This window comes from Furipterus horrens, unplaced genomic scaffold (assembly GCF_987537825.1).
Source record: "Furipterus horrens unplaced genomic scaffold, mFurHor1.1.pri manual_scaffold_28, whole genome shotgun sequence".
In the NCBI taxonomy this organism is placed as follows: domain Eukaryota; kingdom Metazoa; phylum Chordata; class Mammalia; order Chiroptera; family Furipteridae; genus Furipterus; species Furipterus horrens.
The window spans coordinates 474,424-480,816 of NW_028327198.1; positions in this window are offsets into that span (position 1 = coordinate 474,424).

Sequence of the window (6,393 nt, forward strand, 5' to 3'; positions counted from 1 at the left end):
CATGAGGGAAGGCCACCCTCCCCTCCACACCCCCACTCTTATTAGGGTTTTCTGGACCCAAGGGTAAGTAGGACGACGACCATGTCCAGCTTGAAGCAGCTAGAGGAGCTTGAGACCTTCGCCCATAGTCCTTTACAAAATTACAAAGGGTCCTAATATTTGAGAGGGGGGGGATAGTTAAGTTTTACGAACCAGGGGTATGGACTTGGGGGGGATTGCTGGGGGAGGGGGTTGCTGCGTGGAGGGGAACAAGGGGGAGAAAATTGGAACTGTTGTAACAATATAATCAATAAAAAACATTAAAAAAAATAAAATAAATAAAAATCAATTAATCAATCAAAAAAAATAAAAAAATAAAGAATACCCACTCAGCCTGTGTTTTAACATAATATGGACTCCGTTTATGTTTAAATAATACACACTCAGCCTGAGTTCTAACAGAATACTCAGTCAGTCCATGTTCTAACAGAATATTCTTTGTTAATTGTCTTTTCCCTTCAATCCAGCGGCCCGTCTGCCAGGCCGAGCAAGCTGCTCAGCTGTTCTCTGTTACCTGTCTTCTGCCTTCACCCCGGGGGGCGTGTCTACCAGGCCGAGCAACCTGCTCAGCTGTTCTTTATTACCTGTCCTCTCTCTTCAACCCAGCGGCCTGTCTGCCAGGCCGAGCAAGTGGCTCTCCTGTTCTTGGTTCCCTGTTTCTGTCTGCACCCCGAGGGGCGCGTTCACCTCACCAAGCAAACTGCTCACCTGTTCTTTGTTACCTGTATTCTGCCTTCACCGAGGGTGGCTTGTCTATGAGGCCGCGCAAGCTGCTCACCTGTTCTCTGTTACCTGTGTTCTAACAAAATATGGACACAGTCTATGTTTAAAGAACACTCACTCAGCCTCTGTTCTAAGGGAATAATCAACCAGCCTGAATTTCAATAGAATATGGACTCAGTCTTTGTTTAACAAGTACCCACTCAGCTATTGTTCTAACAGAATATGGATTCAGTCTACGTTTAAAGAATACCTACTCAGTCTGTGTTCTTACAGAACATGGACTCAGATTATTTTCAAAGAATACTCACTCAGTTTGTGTTCTTACAGAATATGGACTCAGACTTTGTTTAAAAAGTACCCACTCAGCTTTTGTTCTAACAGAATATGGACTCAGTCTACGTTTAAAGAATACCTACTCAGTCTGTGTTCTTACAGAATATGGACTCAGTCTTTGTTTAAAAAGTACCCACTCAGCTTTTGTTCTAACAGAATATGGACTCAGTCTACGTTTAAAGAATACCTACTCAGTCTGTGTTCCAACAGAATATGGACTCAGATTATTTTCAAAGAATACTCACTCAGTTTGTGTTCTTACAGAATATGGACTCAGTCCATGATTAAAAAATACTCACTCTGAGTGTGTTCCAACAGAATATGGACTCAGTCTGAGTTCAAAGTATACTCACTCAGCCTCTGTTCTAACAGAATACACACTCAGCCTGTGTTCTAACATAATACACACTCAGCCTGTGTTTCAACACCATATGGACTCAGTCTCTGTTTAAAGAATACTCACCTTGCCAATGTTCTAAGAGAATAGTAATTTAACCTGATTTCCAACAGAATATGGACTCAGTCTATTTTTAAAGAAGTTTGGCATTCTAAGCAAGTAAGTAATGACATAAGTTCCTTTGCATAGAACTAATAAGACCAGTTGTCAACAGAGGTTCTTTTTTTTTTTTTTTTTTTTTTGACCAAGCCTTTGACTGGAATGTCAAGCCTAAAGGAAACATAGTTGGGCTCAGATTGTTACCAGAAAGTCCTGAGGAACTGGGAATGACTTTCAAAGGTAATAAAAGCCCGTGAGATAAAATGCCTGGTACCATGGTTGGTTGTGCGGTCCACAGCAATCTTTCCAGGGAAGGAACGAAGGTTGTTTTCCTGAAAGATGGCTAGAAGGGACCTTAAGGCACAAGGAAAGACCAGAAAGACTTGGAAAAAACAGGTGTGTACAGGCAAGGATGAATGCCAGATATGTGGCACAGCTTCTGTGCCCTGAAGAACAGACTGAAGGTCACCCCAAATATTCCTTGGGTAAGTTCCAGCAAAGCAGAACTAAAGATCATAAGTGATCATTTGCTGCTCTTGTTATGTTTATGCAAATGAACAGGATAAATTAAAAATGGACTTAATGTAGTCCCTTTAAAGACAAGGAGGGTAACCTTAGGGAGAAAAATTATTATTCAAGGAAAATCACAATGATCAGTAGTAGAGTATAAAACAGAGCAACTAACCGTCTTAAAAGTTTCTTCTACAGATTTAGAGACTTGTTTGCGGGTTATGTTACATAAATTAACACGTGTTTTTTGTTTTCAAAGGACATAAGCCTATGATCGCATTACCTGAGTGATTATCTGTACGCATAAGCCTCACTTAATCCTCTCTGCAGCGCTGCCTCCTGAGACTCAACGGTTTGGCTGAACTAAATGGTTGGTTGGGGAAGAATGGGATGGTCTGTGGGCTTCACTTTAAAACGGGTTTCTCTTTTCTATCCTAATGGCTTGGAGAGAAAAGGCCCAGAGGTATGAGAGGGGGAAAAACCTAAACTATTTACCTCAGCCCAAGCTAAGTATAATGGGCAAAAGGGTTTTGGACAGGCGAGATGTGCCTAGCACACCTTCTTACAAAGAAGCCTTTTTTTTTTTTTTTCCCCTAATATGGAACATTGAAAACTTAATCCCTCCCCTTTGTCATCTAGTAGTTATGGATTGAATGATGTCTTTTAACCCTTTTCGCCAAATCTGTTGCCCCCAGAACACAACAAGGACACCAGCCTGTTAAACCAAGCACGCCGTTGACCGGAGACAGCCAACTGACCTGGAGTCTGCACGATCTTTCCCCATGAGGGAAGGCCACCCTCCCCTCCACACCCCCACTCTTATTAGGGTTTTCTGGACCCAAGGGTAGGTAGGACGACGACCATGTCCAGCTTGAAGCAGCTAGAGGAGCTTGAGACCTTCGCCCATTGTCCTTTACAAGATTACAAAGGGTCCTAATATTTGAGAGGGGGGGCATAGTTAATTTTTATGAACCAGGGGTATGGACTTGGGGGGGATTGCTGGGGGAGGGGGGTGCTGGGTGGAGGGGAACAAGGGGGAGAAAATTGGAACTGTTGTAACAATATAATCAATAAAAAACATTAAAAAAATTAAAAAAATAAAAATCAATTAATCAATCAAAAAAAATAAAAAAATAAAGAATACCCACTCAGCCTGTGTTTTAACATAATATGGACTCAGTTTATGTTTAAATAATACCCACTCAGCCTGAGTTCTAACAGAATACTCAGTCAGTCCATGTTCTAACAGAATATTCTTTGTTAATTGTCTTTTCCCTTCAATCCAGCGGCCCGTCTGCCAGGCCGAGCAAGCTGCTCAGCTGTTCTCTGTTACCTGTCTTCTGCCTTCACCCCGGGGGGCGTGTCTACCAGGCCGAGCAACCTGCTCAGCTGTTCTTTATTACCTGTCCTCTCTCTTCAACCCAGCGGCCTGTCTGCCCGGCCGAGCAAGTGGCTCTCCTGTTCTTGGTTCCCTGTTTCTGTCTGCACCCCGAGGGGCGCGTTCACCTCACCAAGCAAACTGCTCACCTGTTCCTTGTTACCTGTCTTCTGCCTTCACCGAGGGTGGCTTGTCTATGAGGCCGCGCAAGCTGCTCACCTGTTCTCTGTTACCTGTGTTCTAACAAAATATGGACACAGTCTATGTTTAAAGAACACTCACTCAGCCTCTGTTCTAAGGGAATAATCAACCAGCCTGAATTTCAATAGAATATGGACTCAGTCTTTGTTTAAAAAGTACCCACTCAGCTTTTGTTCTAACAGAATATGGACTCAGTCTACGTTTAAAGAATACCTACTCAGTCTGTGTTCTTACAGAATATGGACTCAGATTATTTTCAAAGAATACTCACTCAGTTTGTGTTCTTACAGAATATGGACTCAGTCCATGATTAAAAAATACTCACTCTGAGTGTGTTCCAACAGAATATGGACTCAGTCTGAGTTCAAAGTATACTCACTCAGCCTCTGTTCTAACAGAATACACACTCAGCCTGTGTTCTAACAGAATACACACTCAGCCTGTGTTTCAACACCATATGGACTCAGTCTCTGTTTAAAGAATACTCACCTTGCCAATGTTCTAAGAGAATAGTAATTTAACCTGATTTCCAACAGAATATGGACTCAGTCTATTTTTAAAGAAGTTTGGCATTCTAAGCAAGTAAGTAATGACATAAGTTCCTTTGCATAGAACTAATAAGACCAGTTGTCAACAGAGGTTCTTTTTTTTTTTTTTTTTTTTTTTGACCAAGCCTTTGACTGGAATGTCAAGCCTAAAGGAAACATAGTTGGGCTCAGATTGTTACCAGAAAGCCCTGAGGAATTGGGAATGACTTTCAAAGGTAATAAAAGCCCGTGAGATAAAAGGCCTGGTACCATGGTTGGTTGTGCGGTCCACAGCAATCTTTCCAGGGAAGGAACGAAGGTTGTTTTCCTGAAAGATGGCTAGAAGGGACCTTAAGGCACAAGGAAAGACCAGAAAGACTTGGAAAAAACAGGTGTGTACAGGCAAGGATGAATGCCAGATATGTGGCACAGCTTCTGTGCCCTGAAGAACAGACTGAAGGTCACCCCAAATATTCCTTGGGTAAGTTCCAGCAAAGCAGAACTAAAGATCATAAGTGATCATTTGCTGCTCTTGTTATGTTTATGCAAATGAACAGGATAAATTAAAAAAGGACTTAATGTAGTCCCTTTAAAGACAAGGAGGGTAACCTTAGGGAGAAAAATTATTATTCAAGGAAAATCACAATGATCAGTAGTAGAGTATAAAACAGAGCAACTAACCGTCTTAAAAGTTTCTTCTACAGATTTAGAGACTTGTTTGCGGGTTATGTTACATAAATTAACACGTGTTTTTTGTTTTCAAAGGACATAAGCCTATGATCGCATTACCTGAGTGATTATCTGTACGCATAAGCCTCACTTAATCCTCTCTGCAGCGCTGCCTCCTGAGACTCAACGGTTTGGCTGAACTAAATGGTTGGTTGGGGAAGAATGGGATGGTCTGTGGGCTTCACTTTAAAACGGGTTTCTCTTTTCTATCCTAATGGCTTGGAGAGAAAAGGCCCAGAGGTCTGAGAGGGGGAAAAACCTAAACTATTTACCTCAGCCCAAACTAAGTATAATGGGCAAAAGGGTTTTGGACAGGCGAGATGTGCCTAGCACACCTTCTTACAAAGAAGCCTTTTTTTTTTTTTTCCCCTAATATGGAACATTGAAAACTTAATCCCTCCCCTTTGTCATCTAGTAGTTATGGATTGAATGATGTCTTTTAACCCTTTTCGCCAAATCTGTTGCCCCCAGAACACAACAAGGACACCAGCCTGTTAAACCAAGCACGCCGTTGACCGGAGACAGCCAACTGACCTGGAGTCTGCACGATCTTTCCCCATGAGGGAAGGCCACCCTCCCCTCCACACCCCCACTCTTATTAGGGTTTTCTGGACCCAAGGGTAGGTAGGACGACGACCATGTCCAGCTTGAAGCAGCTAGAGGAGCTTGAGACCTTCGCCCATTGTCCTTTACAAGATTACAAAGGGTCCTAATATTTGAGAGGGGGGGCATAGTTAATTTTTATGAACCAGGGGTATGGACTTGGGGGGGATTGCTGGGGGAGGGGGGTGCTGTGTGGAGGGGAACAAGGGGGAGAAAATTGGAACTGTTGTAACAATATACTCAATAAAAAACATTAAAAAATATTTAAAAAATAAAAATCAATTAATCAATCAAAAAAAATAAAAAAGTAAAGAATACCCACTCAGCCTGTGTTTTAACATAATATGGACTCAGTTTATGTTTAAATAATACCCACTCAGCCTGAGTTCTAACAGAATACTCAGTCAGTCCATGTTCTAACAGAATATTCTTTGTTAATTGTCTTTTCCCTTCAATCCAGCGGCCCGTCTGCCAGGCCGAGCAAGCTGCTCAGCTGTTCTCTGTTACCTGTCTTCTGCCTTCACCCCGGGGGCGTGTCTACCAGGCCGAGCAACCTGCTCAGCTGTTCTTTATTACCTGTCCTCTCTCTTCAACCCAGCGGCCTGTCTGCCCGGCCGAGCAAGTGGCTCTCCTGTTCTTGGTTCCCTGTTTCTGTCTGCACCCCGAGGGGCGCGTTCACCTCACCAAGCAAACTGCTCACCTGTTCTTTGTTACCTGTCTTCTGCCTTCACCGAGGGTGGCTTGTCTATGAGGCCGCGCAAGCTGCTCACCTGTTCTCTGTTACCTGTGTTCTAACAAAATATGGACACAGTCTATGTTGAAAGAACACTCACTCAGCCTCTGTTCTAAGGGAA